Below are 25,446 nucleotides of genomic sequence, written 5' to 3'. Positions count from 1 at the left end.
GTAAATTATTTAATATGTAAGTCAACTGAACTCTAAAATAAATGACTTATGAATAACTTGACCTGCATTTTCCAGAATGCAAAGGAGGCGGACTAGTTCAACCTCTATGACTGTGAGCCACACCTGTGAATTAGCAATAAGCGTCCTTCTGAGCACTGGAGAGTCAGTTGTTTGTGTCAGGATGCACTTACTCTGTGCACAGGAGTAACCTGGTTTGTTATGTCCACCACCACCCCCTCAAGTGGCTTCATACAAAGGATTATGAGGGCCAATGGTAAAAGCGATGAAAGGGAAATGGGAACTTAGAGAAAATAGAGAGGAAGTAGTCCATCTCACTGGCTAGTAACTTCTGTTGTTCAAGGATAAATTCAGGATGTAGTGGGTAGCTACACGGCAAAGAGATACTCCCTTTTTGACACTGAGTCATTGGAAAGCATAGAGCTTTGTTTAGTATTCTACAGGATAAATATAAATCCAGCATATAACTGCATGTGAGCAGCACAAAATGCATAATGGATAATCTTATCTGATGAATGGCAAAAACCATAAACACCTTCCAGGAGGTAGCTACTTGGCTGCTAAAATAATGGAAATCAGAGAAAACTGAACTGCAAAATGAAAGAATTGGGAAGAATTTAACTGTTGCAACTTGCAACATGTGAAAATGTAAATCACGTCAAAGATAAAACGTGAAGAAATAAGCAAGATAAAGAATTCACAGGGGTGGGGGAATCGCAATACCTAGGTTGTAGTATCAACCTGCAACAATATTGAGTGCATACTTTTGACTCCTAGTATATCATTGATGTAAGTAGAGCAGGAGTTAAGAATCGTAAATCTATGCCTCCCTTTATTTACATACCTGGATGATATATTGTTATTCAATATTGTGATTTTGATACTTGAAACTCAAAATTGTGATGTACATTCATAAATACCAACATTAGTTTGAGAATAAGGGTAATCCTTTATAAAAAGGATTATGAAAACACAAAACAAAGTAAAAATCAAAAGCAGAATAGTTAATTATACGTCAATCCTAATGAGAGTCTGACACTGGAACTTTCTGCCTTTTTATGGCTAAATCTTATGGTATCAAAGTACAGTTTGATAGCGCTGAGGTTTTCAAAATAGAGCGGATGACCTTTATCATGTAAGCAAGAAGAACATTGATTGAACAAGTAGCATCATATAAGCCCAGAAACCTACAAGGTTCTCCAAAACAGACTTGATGAAAAGCTAGACCCTTCAAAGATTCAAGGAATCTTTTTTTTTTAAAGTATTGTATGCATGTTTTATCCTCTTACCACGAGTGTCCTTTGGGAAGATACTAGAACATTAGAATCTTGGTGTCACTAGATTCTAGAACAAGTGCTCCCTGTCAGTTGGACTCTGTGGTGACAGTTGGAGCTAGCTGTGGCCGAGGTGTACCCAATAAAGCTTCTTCTCCAGCTTAAACCTGCCTCTATCTTCTGTTGGTTGCACCTTGCTGATTGTACACTGGCGACGAGGATGAGATGTGTCTAGCATCGACAGGTGTACACCTCAACAAGCTCTAGAGGAAGAGGTTCTCACATTGAGCAGTGCAGTGATGATGTTAGAGAGACTGGTGGTATTTGACACAAATGTTCATGCTGGAGATCTTCTAAGCACTTGACTAAAGAGTGATGTCGAGAGCCAAACCCATCACAGGGTTATGTAAGCACTTGTGAGAAGCGGATGGATGGCTGTGAGCCCAAGAACGGAAATGAGTGCCCCAGGGTGACTGTCAAAAATAACGAAAATGCTATGAATGGCGTGTGGAAGGAATCTGATGACATTTTCACCCAGGAACTCGACGGAAAGTGTGATGCTGGCGACACTGACTGTCAAATGAGCATTAGTGCTGGTGGGTGCCTCCCTACTCATTGGATAAGCAGAGCGCTGCTGCCGGTACTAGCGGGCAGCATTGATCGGCAAGCAGGTGAGCATGTCTCGGCAGATGAAAGAAAGCGGAGCACTGTTCTGAGCGCTCGTGCCTCGGTGAGCGCATGCAAGTGGCAGCATTTGACGTGCATTGAGGGAAGCAGAGCACCTGAGCGGACCTTTTCCTCATCACTCAGGGAGCGAGCACTCGGTCATTAGAGTACACGCTGCATTGGAGGCGCAGTGAAGGGAGTGAAGCGCCTGTTTGCCGTGTCCTCAGAGAAAGAGGAAGGCGCGTCGCAATGTCTGGCAGATTGATAGAGAGGAAGGTGCTTGGGGTGTGCGCTTTAGTTTCGTTATGTGATGAAGAAAAAGCAAAACATGTGTGCCTCCTCAACCTTTGGGCGATTGAGTGCACCTGCTAGCAGCAGAAATGGTGCATTCGATCCTGTTCCAAGCAACATTCAAACAAGTATATATTAAAATATCCACAGCATGTCTGAGGCCTGGCTTCCTCCGATGGGAGATGCCAGTGGACACACCGAGATCATCTCACTGAGATGGGTTGTCTATTCGAAAGCGTTGTTATAGCCACAGCACCACCTATGGCCTGACAAGCAGTGAATAGCATATCTGTTCAACTTTAACAGGTAATTTGAAGCAGTTATCTCATGTTTGACTCTGTGAATGGTCGAAGATACTAACCAGAGAGTAAAACAAGCATACTTGGTGTATATCTAACTTTTATCTGCGCTGGATATTACAATGTTTGTAAGTTTACAATGTTAGCATTTTACAGTAGTGTGCATTTTTAATTTGGGACTGACTATGGGCATAGCAATATTAATAGAGTGTTACTGTATTGTGGTATATTTTTATCAAGCATGAAGAGTGTCATTCCCCAACTGTTCTTTTTGACATCCCCTGGTGAGCCACCGCTGAGGTGGAACAAATGGAAAAAAGCGTTTCACAATTACTCAATTGTATGTGGACCAGATGTGGGTCTGGAGAGAAAGGTAGCACTACTTCAACATTGTCTGGGGATGGAGGGCCAGGACATTTTAGAACATCTCAGTGTTGATGAGACCAGGGAAATAAAGGAATTATGAAATATGCATTAAAAAATTAGACAATCACAGTTAGACAATCACTTTCTACGTATGATCAGTGCTATTATGGAGCATTATCACTTTGGTAGGCACACTCAAAAAGAGTGAGAAACTGTTGAAGAGTTTGTGTCTGAGTTGCGTAAACTGGATGTCTCTTGTAAGTGTGGGGCGAAATGTGATACACATTTAAGAGACCATTTCCTTTTAAATTGTGGAATGTAAAGAAAACATGAGGAGCTCTATCTGAAGGATGATCCTCCCTTGGGGGATGTTTTCATCATAGCAAAGCAGGTGGAACACCTGGAGAAGTGTGTAAAAGAGATCAATCAGGACACAGACTTTAAGGAAAATGTAAGTATAGTGAGGGAAGAGAAAATTGACATACAAGTGATAAAGGCAACTTCTGAGTCTAAAGAAAAGAAAAATGTCAGCTCATTCAAAGGTCATTTCTGCAGATGTGCCAAAACTGGTCACATGGCATCCAGTAAAGACTGTCCTGCAATACGAGAAATGTGTTACTATTGTGGAAGGAAAGGGTACTTCAAGGTATGTTGCAGGAGTGGAAATGTGTCTAAATTATCTGAAAAAAGTGTGCCTGAAGTGTGTGAGGAAATTGTCTTGCCGATGACTGACAAAGGATCGAGTAACCCTAAGGATGTTGCGAAAACTGAAGAGCAAAAAGTAGAGGTCATGTTTGATTCATGCTCTAGATTAACTAACATTTTAGAAAATGTGTTCAGAGAGCATTAGAAACTGCAAAAAAATAACATATGTTCAGGGTGATATGGTGGCTAACCCATAAAAATGAAAGGATACTTCTTGAGGAGTATTGAGTATAGGAACAGATATACTGTCTGCAAAATATATGTTTCTTATAAAAGTGACAACATTTTGGGTGGCCAGCACAAAGGGATTTAGATTTTTTTCCTAATCCCAACATAGACCCACAAATTATTGTACAAAATTTCTCAAAGAAGGAAGAAAAGATGTCCAGCTTTGACAAAGAATATCTGGAGGTGTTCACAGACAAACAAGGGTGTTTAAACAATATGTTCACAAGATAAATCTGAAAGTGAATGCTTTACCTGTATCAGCTAGAGTAAGGGGCCTTCCTCTGATTGTTAATAATGCCTTGAGAGGAGAAATCGAAAACATATGCAATTTATAAGTAATTGAGTCGGTTGAAACCATGAAATGGTTAACACTGATTGTGGTCGCCAGGGAAATGGATGGTACGATTTGTTTGTGTGTTCATGTTAGGGCTCTTAACAAGGAGGTAGTTGTAGACAAGTTTGCTTTACCAGATATAATAGAAATGGTGACAACTGTGGCAGAAGCCAATGTTTAGTCGACATTAGACCTGACATCCGCTTACTACCAAATCTGCCTGCATCCTGATTCTCAAGAACTCTCAGCATTTATCACACAAAAAGGAGCATATAGATTTTGTCGTATGCCATTTGGTCCGGTATCAGCAGCGTCGGTCTTTCAGAGAGTCATGTCAAATATGCTCATGGATATCCCCGGGGTACTCTACTTCCAAGATGATGTACTGATATTTGGTCACTCACAGGAACAACATGATGAGATGATTAGGCAGGTTTTACACAAATTCAGAGACTATGGCCTCACTGTAAAGAGAGAGAAATGCAATTTACAATGTACAGAAATAAATTATCTTGGGCACAAAATCACTTCTCAAGGAATTCAACCCAAAGTAGAACTATTAAATACCATAATGAAGTTGGTAGCACCAGAAAACAAAGATGAACAGAGGTTATTTTTAGAAATGATAGTTTAATAGCAAATTTATTAGTAATTTTGCCAGCTAGACCTACCGTTTGTAAAAACTATTGAAAAAAGAGTGTTTTAAATGGGATGAACATTGTCAGAAGGAAGTTGAAGATGTGAAAATTGCTTTGTCCACTGCCCCTTATTTAAGTATTAACTGTGGTTTCAACAGATGCCAATTCAAAGGGCTTAGGGGCAGTACTGTTGAAGGAAAATGAGAAAGGTGAGGAAACTATAGCATTTGCTTCAAGGGCGTTGAGACAAGCTATATCAAATTACTCTGCCATAAAAAATCCTTTGGCAGTGTATGGAACACTTAACACATTTGGAAATTTCATTTGGGGAACAAAATTCTAATTAGGGACAGATCATAAGCCCCTTAAAAAAGTGTTTTCTAAAAAGGAATTAGATGCTATTCCTAGCAGGGTCAAGAGATGCGTAGTTAATCTACAAGTATTTCATTTGAGGTAGAATATATTCCCGGGGTGAGAAATTTTGCAGTGGATTGCCTGTCCCAGTTAGTAAGTGACAGAAAAGGAAAAGGAAGGTGTTAACGATAATAATGAAGATACAGAGTTACACAAGGAAGGTGTATGTGTGATAGCTAATGGAATTGTTGAAGAGAAAATTGGAAAAAATAGTTAGAATCTTTCCCGTCATATAAAAAGTATGTTAGATGTTAATACAAGTTTGGGATGGAAGAGAAAATTTTATTAGCGTTTGAGACCATTTTGGATGATCAGAGAAGAATTGTCAGTGATGAATGGATGCTTGTTTAGAAGTACAAGATTGTTAACTCCAGTTTCTATTTAAAAAACCTCACTGACTAAACACACAAAGGCTATCTTGTATTACCAAAACCAAACAAAGGTTAGGATTAGATTTCTAGTGGCCAGGTATGGACATACTAATTGAGAGAATGGTTAGCGACTGTATAGCCTGCCCAGTTAGAGATAAGGTAGTAAAGTTACATACTCCACCACTTCCAGCATGACCTTGCATGGATGTGACAATAAACATAATTAGGCCACTAACTGGTGAAAGGTGGTCACTATATTGTCTTGTGTTAGATGATCTCTATTCAAAATGGCCAAAAATAACATTTGTTTCAGAAATCAACACTAAGACATCCATTAGATTTTTTATGGACATTTTTATAAGAGAGGGACTACCTAGCACCCTTCTTACCCAAGATGGTATCCAGTTTTGCTCCCAAAAGATGAAAGCATTCTTATAGTCAAACAAAAGAGGGTATACAGTTCCTGGTAGGGTAAGGGGAGCAAGGTCAGTTGAGAAGAGAAGGTTGCCCCTTAGTAACGGAGGGAAAGGGGGATCCCTCCTTTCGTAATTAGGGCCCTCACACACACAGCCAGCTGGGTGTCATGCTTTATCATAAGGCTTTCTCCTCGTCAGGTCAGCGCTACAATACCTGACAGGCTCCCTATGAGGGGCTCTTTGGTGGAGGACTTTTATTCCTTGCCATAAGAAGCATATTGCCTAACTCTCCATCAGTCCACAAACATGATTCTGTTTGAGCTGTTAAGAGGAAGATAGCCGAATTCTAGACTAGTACCTGGGTGGAAGAAGTGGCATAAAGGCTGGGAGAAAGTTAATGAAAATCAACAATGCCGGAAAAAGAACTAGAATTGCAGGCAGCTAGCAAGGAGAGGTATGATAAACTACATGGGACCAAATTATTAGAATTCAAAGTAGGCAACTGGGTTAAAGTTAAAGCTCCCACTGGTAACATGAAATAGTCCAAATTTACCAAACCCATGAAAATAAAAAAAGAAATTCGGAATGCAGTCAAGACACAAGGTGATAGGATTTGGAACCTGGGAAGAGCAGCAAGACATCTTTTGCCTAGTCTAAGCAATGAGAGGAGGGGGGAAACAAAGAACTAAATTCGGAGAGTGAACAAACTATTGGTGCTCCTGTGAGGCACAATGGTGGAGATGCCACTGTCCTTGTCAGATCAAGCAGACGGGGACACACCCCCAAGTTTCTTTAAAGATTATTTCGTCCTCCATTCTGAAAGTACTTACCATGCTATGAGTATGGATTTCAACAGTCCTCTTCATTGTAGGGTGTGTAAAATATGCTACCTCTTTCTTAACATTATGCATAATAATGTTCATACATCTAATAACAAACTGTACATATATACATTTTCTGTGTGTGACACTGTGGGGTCGATAGACTTGCGACTAGATAACAAAACAGACTGGTGGACTGCAGTGCCACTCTCTCCCCCTTTTGTCTCTCCTCAGCAGGATGATTGGAGTTCCAGAGTCGCCCGTTAGTGCACGATGCTGATGAATATCATGACGGTTCTTTTAACTTGGGCTTCCAGGAGGACAAGGCCCCGCCCCCGCGTGACGTCACCGCGTTTAAGCACCGAGACCAGGAAGTGGGTGTGCGTCGACACCGGAGCGGAGGAGGAAGACCCGAGAGTGCCAGCCATCGAAGACGGAGGGAGAGGAGCCAGAAGCAGAGACGGAGTTCGGATGCCATCAGGACCCCAGGCTGAGCAATCAATCAATCAATCAAGAAATTTGTAAAGCGCGCTACTCACCCGGAGGGTCTCAAGGTGCTAGGGGAAGGGGGGTCCGCTACTGCTCAAACAGCCAGGTCTTGAGATGCTTCCTGAAGAAGAGGTGGTCTTGGGTAAGACGGAGGTGGATGGGGAGGGAGTTCCAAGACTTGGCTGCCAGGTAGGAGAAGGATCTTCCTCCCATGGTGGCTCTTCGAATGCGTGGAACGGCAGCGAGGGCGTGGCTGGACGATCGTAGCTGGCGGGTGGGAGTGTAGAAGGTCAGGCGGTTGTTGAGGTACCTGGGGCCCAGGTCGTGGAGGGCTTTGTGTGCGTGGGTGAGCAGTCGGAACGTGATTCTCTTGCTGACAGGCAGCCAGTGAAGGTCTTTCAGGTGTCCGGGGATGTGGCTGTGTCGGGGGATGTCCAGGATGAGTCGTGCGGAGGCGTTCTGGATGCTTTGGAGTCTTTTCTGTAGTTTGGCTGTGGTTTCGGTGTAGAGGGTGTTACCGTAGTCCAGACGGCTGGTGACGAGTGCCTGGGTGACCGTCTTCCTGGTTTCGGTGGGGATCCATCGGAAGATCTTTCGGAGCATGCGTAGGATGTTGAAGCATGATGATGAGACGGCGTTGACTTGTCTGGTCATCGAGAGGGAGGAGTCCAGGATGAAGCCGAGTTTGCGTGCGTGGTCCGTTGGTTTGGGTGCGCTGCCCAGGGCAGGGGGCCACCAGGAATCATCCCAGGCAGAGGGTGATGGTCTGAGGATGAGGACTTCCGTTTTGTCTGAGTTCAATTTCAGGCGGCTGTTCGTCATCCACTCGGCTACGTCTTTCATCCCTTCGTGTAGGTTGGTTCTGGCGGTGGCTGGGTCGTTGGTGAGGGAGAGGATCAGCTGGGTGTCGTCGGCGTAGGAGATGATGTTGAGGTTGTGTTGGCGTGCGATGGCTGCGAGGGGGCTCATGTAGACGTTGAAGAGGGTGGGGCTGAGTGATGATCCTTGTGGTACGCCGTAGATGACTTCGGGGGCCTCGGACCTGAACGGGGGGAGGCGGACTCTTTGGGTTCTTCCGGCGAGGAATTAGATGATCCACTCCAGGGCCTTCTCTTGGATTCCGATGTTGCGGAGGCGCTGCACCAGGGTGTGGTGGCAGACAGTATCGAATGCTGCGGAGAGGTCTAGGAAGATGAGGGCCGCTGTTTCCCCGTTGTTGAGCAAGGTTCGGATGTCATCAGTGGCTGCGATGAGGGCGGTCTCGGTGCTGTGGTTGGCTCTGAAGCTGGACTGCGAGTGTTCGAGGGATCCATTCGTCTCGAGGAAGGTGGCAAGATGTCTGTTGACGGTCTTCTCGATGACTTTGGCAGGAAACGGGAGGAGCGAGATGGGGTGGTAGTTCTTGAGGTCGGTGGGGTCTGCTGATGGTTTCTTCAGGAGGGCGCTGAGTTCGGCATGCTTCCAGCTCTCCGGGAAGGTGGCGGTGTTGAAGGAGCAGTTGATGATGTCCCGGAGTTGGGGTGCGATGACGGAGTCGGCCTTGTTGAAGACGCGGTGGGGGCATGGGTCGGTTGGTGATCCGGAGTGGATGGTGTTCATCGTGCGGATGGTGTCTTCGGTGCTGACCGGGGTCCAGGCGCGGAGGGTGGTGGTGGGGGGTGTCGGTTTGGTGGTTGGGTGCGTGGTCTGTGCGCCGAAGCTGTTGTGTATGTCGGCGATCTTGAGAACGAGGCCAGTGAGTCGCAGAGGTCTTGTGAGGGAGTGATGTCGTTGTTTCCGGCGCTGGGGTTGGAGAGCTCTTTGACGATGTTGAAGAGTTCCTTGCTGTTGTGTGCGTTGTTGTCTAGTCGTTCCTTGAATGCTGTCCTCTTGGTTGTGTGGATCAGCTGGTGGTGTTTGCGGGAGGCGTGCTTGAGGGCGTTCATGTTGTCTGTAGTCGGGTTTTTTCGCCAGGCTTTCTCGAGGGTGCGGCAGTTCTTCTTGGAGTTTTTGAGGTCGTCGTTGAACCAGGGGGCTGTCTTGCTTTTGGTCCTGTTGGCATGGTTTTTCAGGGGTGCGAGGTCGTTGGCGCAGTTGGTGATCCACTGTGAGAGGTTGTTGGCTGCTTGGTTGGGGTCCGTTGAGCTGGCGGGAGGGTTCTAGCTCAGTGCTGTGGAGAGCTGGTCGGTTGTGATCTTGTTCCAGCTCCTGCGGGGAACTTGTTGCTGGTGGTGGTGAGTCGTGGTTCTTCTGAAGCTGAAATGGACGCAGCTGTGGTCTGTCCAGTGGAGTCCGGTAGAGTGGCTGAAGGAGATGTGTTTGCTGGAGGAGAAGACTGGGTCAAGCGTGTGTCTGGCGTAATGTGTGGGGGTGTTCACCAGTTGCTTGAGTCCGAGGTTGGCGAGTCCAGCAGGGTGGTGGTGTTGTTGTCGCTGTTGTTCTCCAGGTGGAAGTTGAGGTCCCCTAGGAGGATGTAGTCAGCGGAGGGGAGGGCGTGTAGGCTGATGAAGTCAGCGATGTCTTCACTGAATTGTGTGCGGGGTCCTGGTGGTCTGTAGATGAGGGTGCCTCTGAGTGTGGTCTTGGGGTCGGTGTGAATCTGGAAGTGAAGATGTCCGGCGGTTGTGAGGGTGTCGTCGGAGTTCGTCGTGATGCGGATGGTGTTCTTGTGGACGATGGCAAGGCCTCCTCCTGTCTGGTTGGCGCGGTCCCTCCGGGTGATCTTGTATCCGTCCGGGATGGCGATGGCGATGTCGGGCGCTGAGGAGGCATTCATCCATGTTTCCGTGAGGAAGGCGACGTCTGGAGATGTGGTGTCGAGCAGGTTCCAGAGTTCCACGGCGTGTCTGTGGACGGAGCAGGTGTTGAGCAGGATGCACTTCAGGTGGTTGCTGCTGGTGCTTGGCTTGGCGGGTGTGGTGCGGGTCCGGATGCAGGAGAATTTGCAGGATTGGCAGGTGAAGGGTCCGTGGGTGCGTCTTGGGGCGGCACGGCAGCAGCCGGGGATTCGGCCGGTGTTGAGTGTGATGAGAGTGGCGGCGTTGTAGGTCTGGCGGGTGGGCTGGCATCTGCGGGGGCTAGGGGGACCGGCGCTGGGCGCGGGCCTGGCGCGGACGGGCTTGCCTTAGGCGCGCCTTTGGCGCGCCCGCGGCGCGGCCGCTGCGCAGCCTCCATATGAGTGGGAGAGGGAGGGAGGAGCAGCTGGGAGGTGGGAGCGGGGCGGGCAATGGGGTGTGAGGGAGCGGAGCTACGGGACGCGGTGGCGGGAAGCGGGCGGCGAGGCACGGGAACAGAAGAGAAAGGGATCGCAATCAGGGCAGAGGGGATGGCGCACAACTGGGCAACAAAAATACACAGGTACAAAAGGGCACAAAAGGAGGCAAAATGAAGGCACAAATGAAGGCAGGCACTCACTCGGGTACAAAAGAGAACGGGGGCACTGGCACTCGGTCGCAGGCAGTCAGGTTACAGCAGCGGCAAGCGTCACACAGGGGGCTGCGTGGCGGTGAGGGGAGCGACCTGCCTGGTAAACAGGGTCAGAGGTCGCTCTCTCTACCGCTGCGCGGCCTCCATATGAGTGGGAGAGGGAGGGAGGAGCAGCTGGGGGGTGGGAGCGGGGCGGCCAATGGGGTGTGAGGGGGCAGAGCTACGGGACGCGGTGGCAGGAAGCGGGCGGCGAGGCACGGGAACAGAAGAGAAAGGGATCGCAATCAGGGCAGAGGGGATGGCGCACAACTGGGCAACAAAAATACACAGGTACAAAAGGGCACAAAAGGAGGCAAAATGAAGGCACAAATGAAGGCAGGCACTCACTCGGGTACAAAAGAGAAGGGGGGCACTGGCACTCGGTCGCAGGCAGTCAGGTTACAGCAGCGGCAAGCGTCACACAGGGGGCTGCGTGGCGGTGAGGGGAGCGACCTACCTGGTAAACAGGAGGCCATCGTCACTACGCATCGCCGGGCCACGCTCCAGGAGGAGTGTGGCTTGATCAGGTGCGGAAAAGGTTCACTGGGTGGATCGGGAGGAGGGACAACCCGAGCAGCTAATCGGGAGTTTCAGAACCCTCACAGTCGTCTCCCGCTTGTGGTCTCCCCAACCCGAGCACATTCACTCGTCCGGTATAAAGAGAGCACAAGAGTGTGTGGTGTCCATTCACTCTCTGGCCCCTTTCTTATTGTACATTCTGGTTTCCTGATAGAATTTTCCTTTCTTTCTTCCGCATCCTCATCGCCACGGAGAGGACAAGTCCCCGACGTACCAGGCCTGGAGAAACAGGATCAGTCAGCCCAAGAAGAACCCTAAGGACCCCGGAGAAGACGGATTCCCCTCCTTTTTCCCCCAAAAGACTTACAACTCGGCATAAACGTGTGTTAAGCAAAATAAAACCATACCTTAACAGACCTGGCCTCCGTCCCGTTCCTATGACCCCGCCACACTGTGCATTTCTTCCTTTCTCCTGTCTCAGCACTGTATCCTCTGATCCTATTGCTCTAATGTTTTTTCATATTACAAGCAGTATATATTTGTTATGGGGATTTGCCTTCTTTGTGTAAAGGGAGATGTGTGGTATCTTCCTCCCACTGTTTAATTTGTGAAAAATTAAGTGCCAGGGTCCTCATCAGAAGGCCAATACAGCTTACACCACCCATTGCCCCTGTCAGCGCTGCCAATGACACTCCCAAACCAGCTACTAACCATCACACTCCTACAAGTATGACAATTCAGACAATTCCAGGCCCCCAAATCTATAAGATTAGCATGGGTGGCAGGTAATAGCCATTTTTAACGTATATTGAATTAGTAAACAAACTGTTGTTGTGCTCACTCTAAATCAGGCAAACAGCCCAGCATGTGGCAGGCTGTCATAAGTGCCAGTGCTGCAAATTAAGTGCCGGTGCTGAGCACCGGAAATCACCCGCTCAAATCAAGCACTGCTTTCTCCCCTGATTTTCCTTTAGGTAGATACTAGAACATTGGGATATCGTTGTCACCAGATTCTAGAATTAGCTGCTCACTGTCAGAAGGACTCTGTGGTGACAGTTGGAGCTAGCTGTGGCTGAGGTGTACACTATAATGCTTCTTCTCCACCTTATATTTCCTCTATCTTCTGTTGGATGTGCCTTGCTGATTATACTATACATCTGAACTGAAAGGCACACATAGTATGAACATTGTTGCATCAACACTTAGAATCCTGGGTAGAGGTTTTGAGTTTCATGTTCTGTTCTTTGGTAATGTCTCCTTTTATATAAGACTCCTGAAAGGGGGAGATAATAGTACGAGTATGTAAGGAAAGATCCATGTACTGGCATCAAGGTATTGAATGGTAATGCCCAAAAATGCTTTTAGTAAAATGTTTTATTGATATATAAGAACAGTTCTTCATGAATTGTCCGACTAATCAAGATTTTTCCACAGACACAAATGGATTACACGTCATTCGTTGAACCATTGGTAATTGCATTGTTTTATGTCAAATTGCAATGAACTTCTGTTTGCTGTACACTGAATATGTAGACTTTACTACTCTTGATTCAGTAGATCTTGGCAGATTGTAGGAGAAATGCTGACCGAGGAAAAAACAACCAACCATCTTGAACATTATCGTTGAATTACATTTAAATACCTAGTCAAAGGTCACAAGGCAAAACTTGAAAGGTAAGGTTTTTCAGAACTCAATTGAATCAAGCCAAAAACCACCCCAAGAAACTTTTTGAAATTGTTAAACAACAATCGGTCAATGCCCCTGACCGCCTGACTTAGGTGAAGGTGGTCCAACATGTTACGAATTGACCACCTCCTTTGTTGAAAAATCAAAAAGCATCAATATAGTCCTAGGTTCAAAGAGGGCCCTTCTCCCAATTTCTGGGTATGCTGCTCCTCGAGCCCCCCAGGAATGGCTTGTTCCCCGTAGCACAAGCCCCAAGAACATTGCCGCATGTCATACCTTCACTCCCCTCAGCGAAAGCAACATCTACAACACTCTTCTTGCAATCAACCTATCTAACCATTTCAGTGACCCTCTACCACCCCCATCTTCAAAGAAATTAAAGCTGCCACCCTCCCCTTATGGTCAAAGATTGTCAACGCTTCTCTATTGCAAGGCATGATCCAAGACCTAAAAGATGCACAGGTAAACCCCTTTCAAAATAAACCTAATGCAGACAGGGCTGATCCTAATAGCTTCCACCCCCTCTCCAACATCCCCACTCTGGCAAAACTTCTAGAAAAGTGCATGCAATCGCAACTCTGCTTACACATTGAGAAATACCATCTTTTGGATCAACATCAATCAGGTTTTCGGAGAGGTCACAGCACCTAATCGGCACTCACACATATTATGGATGACATTTTAAAAATGCTAGACCAAAATGAATCATACCTTCTGATTCTCCTTGACCTATCATTGGCCCTTGACACTGTTAATCACATCAAAATACTTTCCACTCTAGAACACAGGATGGACCTTTCAGGACCAGTATTGCAATAGTTTAAATCTTTCCTCCACAACGGATCGCAACGAGTAAAGGTGAACCAGTCTATCAAAGCCCTCTACATGAGGGTTCCTCAAGGGTCTGCCCTTTCACCTATACTCTTCAATTTGATCTTGGAACCACTAGCTAATGCTATGAACTCCTCGAACATTTTTTTCACATGTATGCAGATGACACCCAACTATATCTGAAAATCACCTATCCAGAAGACTTAATTTCTCTCAACTCTACTTAAAATTGTCTCACTGAGAACCACCTCATGCTCAACACCTCCAAAACGGAATTCCTCCTATCGCTCCTGTTGGACTTGACCCTTTTCGCAGGGTCATTTCTAAACTTTTTGCCTTTCTCCTAGCCTTTTTTCTGACATGGTGTTGGTGGTTTCAGGACTCTAGGCACTTTAGCAGTGCTGTTCAGTGTAAAGTGCGTGTGCTCTCTGTGTTAGATTGGTCTCCACCTGTTCGGCCTATTAAATTTACCTGTCAGTCCCGTGTAAAGTGGTATCTCATATACCCAGAGCTGGTAAATTAAATGCTATTGGTGGGATTGCAGCGCTGATTGCACCACCCACCAAAGTAGCCTTTCAAACCTGTCTCAGGCCTCTGCCATTGCAGGGCTTGTGCCCGCAGTGTTAATGCCGCTGTGATGTGGCACCTAAAGAGTACGCCTTGTATTTGACCCCCCTTTTACTGCATGCCAGTCACCCGTAAGGTAGGCCCTAGCTACCCCTCTGGGTAAGGTACATTGTAGGTAAAAGGTAGGACACGTACCTTAAGTGTGTGACATGTCCTGGTAGTGACAAACAGCCATTTTGGTTTCTCACTACTGTGAGGCTGCCATCCCATAGGAATGCATTGGGGATTTCCTGATAAGTGGAGGAGTGTGGCTCAATGGTTAGAGTGGCAGACCCTGAAGCAGAGTTCTGGCCAGGGACCAGGGTTCGATTCCCGCCTCGGCGGGGCTCGGGCTCAATTTCCTCGGACCTGTCTATTCTCGCCTCGGTGCCTATTCTAATCACGGGCCTCACGCTGCAACTCTGGGCAATAGCTTGCTTAGCCTCCACACCGGCCCCAACAGCGCTAAGGATGCCTGGCTTCACCCTGGGGGTGCCCAGGAGTGGACACTTCACAGGGAAAGCCAGGAGGGGTTCCACAGCGGTATGAGTATCAGCGCCAGGAAACCGCAAAGGCGACACCGCAAGGTGGCCGTCTGGTGACAGTGCGCTCTATAAGTACCTTGACATTTACATTTACATTTGATAAGTGTTTCAGTGGTAATTCCTGATATGAAAGGAGCAGCGTGGTAAAGTTTGGTATGTTTGGAATAGTAATAATAAATGCTACGCAATGGTGTGCGCAGATTTATTATAACTATTTTAGAAAAGCCACTTTTAGAAGAGGGCATTTCTGTGTGCTATGTGTCTGCCTGTCTGATGTGAATTGTATGTCTGGCTTTGGAGTGATAGGGGCTGGTGAGGTGTGTGTGGCACCAGTAGGGGCAGGGTGAGTCAGCGCTAGGCTGAATAGGGCATCTGCCTTTGGAGTAGTGGGAGGAGTAGTCCCCTGACCCTGAATAGGTCTGTGCCTGCATAGGTGAATGCTGGCTCTGCCCCCCTGTGATGGTCTGATGACTGAGTCCCCATCTAACAAAGGAGGGTGTGAGCACTGTACACCAATTGCTTCAACACCCCACAGAACCAGTTGGAACTGGTTCCCCCAAGCCCTGTGCCAGCGCAGACAAAGAAGAAATGTAATATAAATAAAGGGGCTGTGACCCCATGAAAATTGTGCTGTTCCTGTGCTTACTGGGGCTTGCTGCTGCTGGGCGCCCAGGAGGAACCACCACGATGGCTTGCCTCCCTGCTGGAGGGCCCTTTGTGCTGGCCTCCCTGGGTCCAGCTGTGCCCCTTGGACCTTTGGAAATCAAGCGCAGCAAGGGCGCTCTAACTATATTGGCTAGCAGAAGAGAAGAGGTGGCGTCTGCAGCACGAGGCTGCGAGGGAATCCCGGCATGTGGGATTCCCCCCTATGCTGCTGATTGAGTGGGTGCCCACCCTGCATTTGTGCCCTGAGTAGTGGGAGCGTACCCCGCATTTGAGCTATCCAGCGGGAGCCCACCCCGCAATTGCAGCCGCATTGGTTCTGATTTACCTGAGGGGAGCCCACCCACCGTTTGTGCTCCTTCGGCAGGAGCCCATCCCGCATTGGGTTTCGTCTTTGGCGGGTGCCCACCCTGCTTTTGGTTTCAGTTAGGGGCGGGTGCCCACCCCGGGCGGGTGCCCACCCCGCACTGAGGAGCCGATGAGAAAAGGTGCCGCCGGGCCGCTGCCAGCGTGACCCAGAAGCCAGGCCACGGTGCCTGGTTAGGAGCGTGGCCCGCAGGCAGAAAGGAGGATGCCGGAAGCCTCTCTGGGTGTGCGGGGTGGAAGGCAGGGCCCCCATGTGCCAGGGGAGCCCCGCGTGTAGTAAAAGCCAGGTGGGAGCCTACCCCGAACTGGCAACTAGCAATGGAGAGCCCCTAGAGGAGAAGAGCCCGACCGGAGCCTGAAGTGCTCCCAGGGCCAAGTCTCCCCAGCATGAAGGGGCAGAGACCGCGACTGAAGACCGGAGGAGCGTCCAAAGTAGTCCGGTGAGCGAGGCTGCCACATTTGCATGTCAATGTCTTCCCCTTTGCCAGAGGAGGCACCAGAGGAGCCCCGGTGAGTGGGGCTCCCCGAGGCACATTGTCGGTGCCTGGAGCCAGGGGGGGGGGGCTCGCGAGACACTAGTAGTGCCAGTGTCTGTTCTTGCTCACAGCTGCACCGCAGTTGCGTGCAGCTGCAATAGTTGGGCAAGTGATTGTAGGAGTCCCAGAGGTGAGCTCCCAAGTGGCACAGTGGTGCAAGTGCCATTTTTTTGGGGCACCAGGAGGAGCCCGGTGATATTCGCTCCTCAGGCCTTGTTAGTGCCATTGCTAATTTTGCACACAGCTGCATCGCGATGGCGCGGGCAGCTGCATCAAGTGGGCATGTTTATTCTTATCTGCAGGAAGGGGTGAGATTCACCCAGCTTGGCGCACAGTGATTTTACTGCCAAGACAGCCAGAGGGCCAGTAGAAGCCCCTATAATTTAGAGCCCTGACATTTTGGACAAAGGACATTTGTGCCCCAGAGAGAAGGCCAGTTGGCCTGGGGTCAGTTTTGTGATTGGCAGGATGCAAGGCCCCAATGTGATGCCCCTTACACAATGTGTTGATGCTGATGATTTATACATCATGTGTTTATGCCTATGATGATTCATGCTTATGAGGTGATTGAATAATGTGTTTATGCTGGTGAGGCCTAATGCGTAATGCGTTTATGCTAGTGAGGATTGGGCCTAATGTGTTTATGCCTAATGTCATGCTATGATATTTTAGGATGGTGTCTAATGCTAATGTGATAAAGCTGAGGTCATTATTGTACCAGTAGTTACTGGTTGTGTCTTATATTTACTACATGCATTCTGAAGGTTCTGACAGTGGCCTAATTAGCCCTGTCATGTGTATATAATCCCCTGTGAATATTGCCTAATGCTAGTTGGCACAGTGTAAATGTGTGATTATGTTTCTAATTTGTTTCTGATAATACAAAGGCTATTTGTTATATAACCTTATGTGGATTTCCTTTTGTGGTGTGCCTATTGTGTTTCTGCTGTGCGTGTGTGTTGCGCAAAAACGCTTTACACATTGCCTCTGGGATAAGCCTGACCGCTCGTGCATAGCTACCAAGGGGGTGAGCAGGGGTTATCTTCAGCGTGCAACTCCCTTGCCCTGTCTAGAGTGGTGGTTTCTGCCTGGCTTAGGCGCTAGCCCTAGCCAACCAGAAATCCCATTTCTAACATTGGTTGTCAGCGATGGGGATAGGACTTGCTTTTGCGCATTTACAACAGCGACAACTGGTTGCACTGCAAACTCTGCATTTAGAGAATCACAGGTTTGGGGTTTATTTTTCCAGTTTATTTTTCTCCTAAAGGTGTCATTTTGTTGAATTGTGTTCTCCTGTTGCACTGTGGGTTGTGTATCTTGCCAAGATGGGGTTAATCTATAATGGGGATGACCTTTTGGAGTACACCCTGGAGGAGAGAGACAATGACAGGGCGGGGATGCCAGTAGGTGGGGAGAATACCACTTGCTGGGTCCAGTGCAGGCGGCAGTGCCCCATCCTTATCCCTGTCCCCAGAGGAGTGGGTGGATAGGAGGGACGAAAGGGAGCATCAGCTGGTGTTGGAAAGGCTCAAATTGGAGCTCGTGCAGCTGAGTGTGGAGGAGAAAAAGCTAGCTCTGGAGGGTAGATTATCCCCTGAGTGCAGTTTTAGTTATCTGGATTCACCAGTGAGGGTGGGGTCCAGTGGTGGCAGCAATATGAAGTCCAGTGCAAAAAAGTCCCATTCCCAGATCCCAGAGCTTGGTACCTAGTTCCCAGGAAGAGGGTGTCACACCTGAAGGGTATAGGTTGAGGTTCAGGGGCAGTAGTAAACTGTCTCACCAGTATTGGGGGGAGTTTGTGGATGAATGTTGTGATGCACTGAAAGGTTGGGTGATGGGTAGCACGGCAAATGATTTTGAAGGGCCGTTCAATCTGGTTGTCAGAGAGCACTTGTTCAGTAATTGTTTTCCGGGGTTGCGCCAACACCTATTGGAGTGTGAGTTCTCTGATCCCAGGGAGTTTGCAGGGGAGGCAGACCTCTGGCTGTGTGCTAGAGGGTCTGAAGAGGCATTGGGAAGTGATCCCAAAAGGAGTGGCTCAGGTATCTTCAGGTCCTGTGTGGTTGAAGAGGTTCAGAGTAGCCCAGCTAGGTCCCAGTGTAGTGGGAGGGGTGTAGGGGCTCACGTCCTGCCTCATTGGAGAAGGAGTCAGTGTGGACTGTGTCCCAAGGCACCAGACACCCAGTCTCATGGCCTGGAGGGTTCCCTAAGGGAGCGCCAGGTCGGGGGCCTAGGCTGTACTTGCAGGCCATATGAGGAGGATCTCCTAGTGTCAGGAGAACCTGGATCATCTGTAGATGGAGCTCCAGTGGTTCTGGTGTCAGGTGGTGCTGCTCCAGTTGGGAGGTTGCAGAGGTCCAGATTGAGGGGTGAGAGGGGTATGTGTTCCCCAGTGGGAGAACCAGTGGGTCAGGGACCAGACAGAAGGGCTGAGTCTCCTAGAAGTGACCATTGCGACACCACTTCTGTCCTGGGGGATATCCGCGGACAGGGGTCGGGAGATCTGCGCCGGGCAGACTGTCACCCAACACTTTAGTCAAGTGTTTCCCTCGGGGGATACTGTGTGAGTTCCCAGAAGTCCTGGTGTGGCAGGCAATTGCTCAACCGCGGGGTTCAGCTCCAAGGTTGGGAGGCCAGGTTCAGGTTCTGCCTGACCTGGAGGGAAGGACATCTGTAATCAGTATCCTGACCGGTTTGGCTTCCAGGGGTACCACTCCAGGTGGGAGGGTGCAGAACTCTGGAAGGGGGTGCAGAGGGTGGGATTCCTCTCCTCTGACCCTGACGCAACCTGAGGGTTTAGACCCTAGGTTGGGAGACTACTTCATGATCAAGAGGAACCTGTTGCCAAAGAGGACAGCTGAAGAGACTGAGGAGACTCCCTTGCTGTGTGATCTGGGGCTGACCTGCAGTTTGCTGTTCTGCTAAGGAGAGGACAAGGGACTTTGCTGTGAGCTGTGTTCCCCTGCTTGAGAAACAGGACTTTGCTGTGTGTTGTGTCCTGAAGGACGTCTCCAAGGGCCAGAGTGAGCTGGCCCCCTATTAGGAAGTTTCAGCTGGTGGGAGATTTGTGTTCTGAGGGTGCCTTTCCAAGGAGGAGCGTACGGAACCCCAGAAGAAGAGGTAGGTGGAGGAGAGCCTTGCCCGTGACATCTGGTCAACCTGAGGGTGCGGACCCTAGGTTGGAGGATCAGTGGTAGTTTAGAACTGCACTGATGAGGGGTAGAGTGAAGAATGGGTACTATGTGCCTGGGGTTACTGCCCCCACTCTGTGAGTTGGCAAGGACCAGATACATATGGATGGCCTAGGGCCTGGTCCTGGCCGTGGACAGCTAGGGAGTACCAGTGGGGTAGCCTAGTTGGTCCTGGGAGCTTTTACAGAGGGAATCACATGGGTTCAGAATGGTGTAGAACTGGAGTGTGCCTCTGCAGTTGTGGGCACACCTCCGTGTTCTATCGCCAAGGCAGGGAAGCCCTTAAAGGTGGTGAATGGTCTACCCTGAGTTTTGGCTGGAACGGGGTTGTGTGTGGACTTGGCCCTTTTTGCAGGGTCATCCGTAAACTTTTTGCCTTTCTCCTAGCCTTTCTTCTGACATGGTGTTGGTGGTTTTAGGACTCTGGGCACTTAAGCACTGCTGTTGAGTGTAAAGTGCGTGTGCTCTCTGTGGTAAATATGGTAAGACTGGTCTTCACCTGTTTGGCCTATTTAATTTACCTGTCAGTCCCTTGTAGAGCGGTATCTCATACACTCAGGGCTGGTAAATTAAATGCTACTTGTGGGATTGCAGCGCTGATTCCGCCACCCACCAAAGTAGCCTTTCAAACATGTCTCAGGCCGCTGCCATTGCAGGGTCTGTGTGCGCAGTGTTACTGCCGCAGTGACGTGGCATCTAAAGAGTGCAAAAACAACAGTTGATGGACAGAATGCAGAACAATGTCATACATTCACCCCAGTACAGAGATCTGGGCCTAAATCCATCGTTTTTTTGCTCACCATGCCATTCCAGTTTGAACCCAGCCCTATGCCAATCAGTCTTGACCCTGTGCCTCATGGGAACAGTCCAGCCCGAACTGCCAAGCCAGATCCTCCCTGGACTGGACACAAGCATCCTAGGACCGGTTTTGGGGTTTCACCCCTCTTCAGCCAGGATAGCTTGATTCCAGTGGCATGGAGAGCACGGGACTCCCGTCTGAGCATACCCGTCCCACTCGGGGTGACGAATGCAAAAGCAACAGTTGATGGACAGAATGCAGAAAAATGTCATACATTCACCCCAGTACAGAGATCTGGGCCTAAATCCATCATTTGTTTCGCTCTATATGCCATTCCAGTTTGAACCCAGCCATATGCAAATCAGTCTTGACCCTGTGCCTCATGAGAACAGTCCAGCCCGAACTGCCAATCCAGGTCCTCCCTGGACTGGAAACAAGCATCCTAGGACCGGTTTCGGGGTTTCACTCCTCTTCAACCAGGATAGCTTGATTCCAGTGGCATGGAGAGCATGGGACTCACGTCTGAGCATACCCGTCCCACTCGGGGTGACAAATGCAAAAACAACAGTTGATGGGCAGAATGCAGAACAATGTCATGCATTCACCCCAGTACAGAGATCTGGGCCTAAATCCATTGTGTTTTTGCTCACCATGCCATTCCAGTTTGAACCCAGCCATATGCAAATCAATCATGACCCTGTGCCTTATGGGAACAGTCCAGCCCGAACTGCCAAGCCAGGTCCTCCCTGGACTGGAAAGAAGCATCCTAGGACCGGTTTCGGGGTTTCACCCCTCTTCAGCCAGGATAGCTTGATTCTAGTGGCATGAAGAGCACGGGATTCACGTCTGAGCATACCCGTCCCACTCGGGGTGACAAATGCAAAAACAACAGTTGATGGACAGAATGCAGAACAATGTCATACATTCACCCCAGTACAGAGATCTGGGCCTAAATCCATCGTTTTTTTGCTCACCATGCCATTCCAGTTTGAACCCAGCCATATGCAAATCAGTCTTGACCCTGTGCCTCATGGGAACAGTCCAGCCCGAACTGCCAAACCAGGTCCTCCCTGGACTGAAAACAAGCATCCTAGGACCGGTTTCGGGGTTTCACCCCTCTTCAGCCAGGATAGCTTGATTCCAGTGGCATGGAGAGCACGGGACTCACGTCTGAGCATACCCGTCCCACTCGGGGTGACAAATGCAAAAACAACAGTTGATGGGCAGAATGCAGAACAATGTCATGCATTCACCCCAGTACAGAGATCTGGGCCTAAATCCATTGTGTTTTTGCTCACCATGCCATTCCAGTTTGAACCCAGCCATATGCAAATCAATCTTGACCTTGTGCCTTATGGGAACAGTCCAGCCCGAACTGCCAAGCCAGGTCCTCCCTGGACTGGAAAGAAGCATCCTAGGACCGGTTTTGGGGTTTCACCCCTCTTCAGCCAGGATAGCTTGATTCTAGTGGCATGAAGAGCACGGGATTCACGTCTGAGCATACCCGTCCCACTCGGGGTGACAAATGCAAAAACAACAGTTGATGGACAGAATGCAGAACAATGTCATACATTCACCCCAGTACAGAGATCTGGGCCTAAATCCATTGTGTTTTTGCTCACCATGCCATTCCAGTTTGAACCCAGCCATATGCAAATCAATCTTGACCCTGTGCCTTATGGGAACAGTCCAGCCCGAACTGCCAAGCCAGGTCCTTCCTGGACTGGAAACAAGCATCCTAGGACCGGTTTCGGGGTTTCACCCCTCTTCAGCCAGGATAGCTTGATTCCAGTGGCATGGAGAGCACGGGACTCACGTCTGAGCATACCCGTCCCACTCGGGGTGACAAATGCAAAAACAACAGGTGATGGACAGAATGCAGAACAATGTCATACATTCACCACAGTACAGAGATCTGGGCCTAAACCCATCGTTTTTTTTGCTGGCCATGCCATTCCAGTTTGAACCCAGCCATATGCTAATCAGTCTTGACCCTGTGCTTCATGGGAACAGTCCAGCCTGAACTGCCAAGCCAGGTCCTCCCTGGACTGGAAACAAGCATCCTAGGACCGGTTTGGGGGTTTCACCCCTCTTCAGCCAGGATAGCTTGATTTCAGTGGCATGGAGAGCACGGGACTCACGTCTGAGCATACCCGTCCCACTCGGGGTGACAAATGCAAAAACAACAGTTGATCGATATAATGCAGAACAATGTCATACATTCACCCCAGTACAGAGATCTGGGCCTAAATCCATCGTTTTTTTGCTCACCATGCTATTCCAGTTTGAACCTAGCCATATATAAATCAGTCCTGACCCTGTGCCTCATGGGAATAGTCCAGCCCGAACTGCCACTAAAGAGTGTGCCATGTCTGTGACCCCTCTTTTACTGCATGTCAGTCACCTCTAAGGTAGGCCCTAGCTAGCCCTATGGGCAGGGTGCATTGTAGGTAAAAGGTAGGACACATACCTTAAGTGTGTGACATGCCCTTGTAGTGACAAACAGCCATTTTGGTTTCTCACTACTGTGAGGCTGCCCTCCCTTAGGAATGCATTGGGGATTCCCTGATAAGTGTTTCAGTGGTAATTCCTGATATGAGAGGAGCAGCGTGGTCAAGTTTGATATGTTTGGAATAGTAATAATAAATGCTACGCAATGGTGTGCGCAGATTTAGTATAACTATTTTAGAAATGCCACTTTTAGTAGGGGGCATTTCTGTGTGCTATGTGTCAGCCTGCCTGCCTGATGTGGATTGCATATTTGGCTTTGGAGTAACAGGGGCTGGTGAGGTGTGTGTGGCTCCAGTTGGGGCAGGGTAAGTCAGCGCTAGGCTGAATAGGGCATCTTCATTTGGAGTAGTAGGAGGAGTAGTCCCCTGACCCTGAACAGGTCTGTGCCTACCTAGGTGAATGCTGGCTCCGCCCCCGTGGTGGTCTGATGACTGAGCTCCCATCTAACAAAGGAGGTTGTGAGTACTGTACACCAAGTGCTTCAACACCCCCCAGAACCAGTTGGAACTGGTTCCCCCAAGCCCTGTGCCAGCGCAGGCAAAGGAGAAATGTAATATAAATATAGGGGCTGTGACCCCATGAAAATTGTGCTGTTCCTGTGCTTACTGGGGCTTGCTGCTGCTGGGGGCCCAGGAGGAACCGCCATGATGGCTTGCCTCCCTGCTGGAGGGCCCTTTGTGCTGGACTCCCTGGGCCCAGCAGTGCCCTTTGGACCTTTGGAATTCTAGAGTAGCAAGGGTGCTCTAAGTATATTGGCTAGCAGAAGAGAAGAGGTGGCGTCTGCAGCACGAGGCTGCGAGGGAATCCTGGCTTGTGGGATTCCCCCCTATGCTGCTGATTGAGTGGGAAACCACCCTGCATTTGTGCCCTGAGTAGCAGGGGCCTACCCCGCATTTGAGCTGTCCAGCGGGAGCCCACCCCGCAATTGCAGCCGTATTGGTGCTGATTTAACTGGCGGGAGCCCACCCCGCGTATATGCTCCTTCGGCGGAAGCCCACCCCGCATTGGGTTTTGTGTTTGGCGGGTGCCCACCTTGCTTTTGGTTTCAGTTACGGGCGGGTGCCCACCCCGCACTGAGGAGCCACCGAAAAAAGGTGCCGCCGGGCTGCTGCCAGCGTGACCCGGAAGCCAGGCAGAGGTGCCTGGTTAGGGGCGTAGCCCGCAGGCAGGAAGGAGGATGCCGGAAGCCTGCAGAGGGGAAGATGGGACCCCCGTGTGCCGGGGGAGCCCCACGTGTAGTAGAAGCCAGGCGGGATCCTACCCCGCACTGGCGACCAGAAAAGGAGAGCCACGAGAGGAGAAGAGCCCAACCGGAGCCTCAAGAGCTCCCAGGGCCAAGTCTCCCCAGCGTGAAGGGGCGGAGACAGCGATTGAATACCAGAGGAGCATCCAAAGCAGCCCAGTGAGTGGGGCTGCCACATGTGCATGTCGGTGTTTCCCCCTCTGCCAGAGGAGGCACCAGAAGAGACCCAGTGAGTGGGGCTCCCCGAGGCACATTGTCAGTGCCTGGAGCTGGGGGGGAGCTCGCAAGGCGCTAGTAGTGCCAGAGTCTGTTCTTGCTCACAGCTGCACCGCAGTTGCGGGCAGCTGCAACAGTTGGGCAAGTGATTGTAGGAGTCCCAGAGGGGAGCTTCCAAGCGGCACCAGGAGGTGCCCGGTGATCGGGGCTCCTCAGGCATTGTTAGTGCCATTGCTAATTTTGCACACAGCTGCACCGCGAGAGCGTGGACAGCTGCAACAAGGGCGCATGTTTATTTTTATCTCCAGGAAGGGGTGAGATTCACCCAGCGCACAGTGATTTTACTGTCAAGACAGCCAGAGGGCCAGTAGAAGGCCCTACAAATTAGCACACTGACATTTTGAACATGGGGCATTTGAGCCCCAGAGAGAAGGCCAGTTGGCCTGGGTCAGTTTTGTGATTGGTAGGGTGCATGGCCCTAAGGTGATGCACTTTACACAATGTGTTGATGCTGATGATTTATACATCATGTGTTTATGTCTATGATGATTCATGCTTATGAGGTGATTGCATAATGTGTTTATGCTGGTGCGGCCTAATGCTTATTGTGTTTATGCTAATGAGGTTTGGGCCTAATTTGTTTATGCCTAATGTCATGCTATGATATTTTAGGAATGTGTCTAATGCTAATGTGATAATGCTGAGGTCATTATTGTACCAGTAGTTACTGGCTATGTCTTATATTTATTACCTTCATTCTGAAGGTTCCGACAGTGGCCCAATTGACCCTCTCATGTATATATAATCCCCTGTGAATGTTGCCTAGTGCCAGTTGGCACAGTGTAAATGTGTGATTATGATTATGATACTACAAAGGCTATTTTTATATAACCTTGTGTGGAGTTCCTTTGGTGGTGTGCCTAGTGTGTTGCTGCTGTGTGTGTGTGTTGCGCAAAAGC

The sequence above is a fragment of the Triturus cristatus genome, chromosome 10 (genome assembly GCF_964204655.1).
Source record: "Triturus cristatus chromosome 10, aTriCri1.1, whole genome shotgun sequence".
In the NCBI taxonomy this organism is placed as follows: domain Eukaryota; kingdom Metazoa; phylum Chordata; class Amphibia; order Caudata; family Salamandridae; genus Triturus; species Triturus cristatus.
This window is presented reverse-complemented; position numbering follows the sequence as displayed.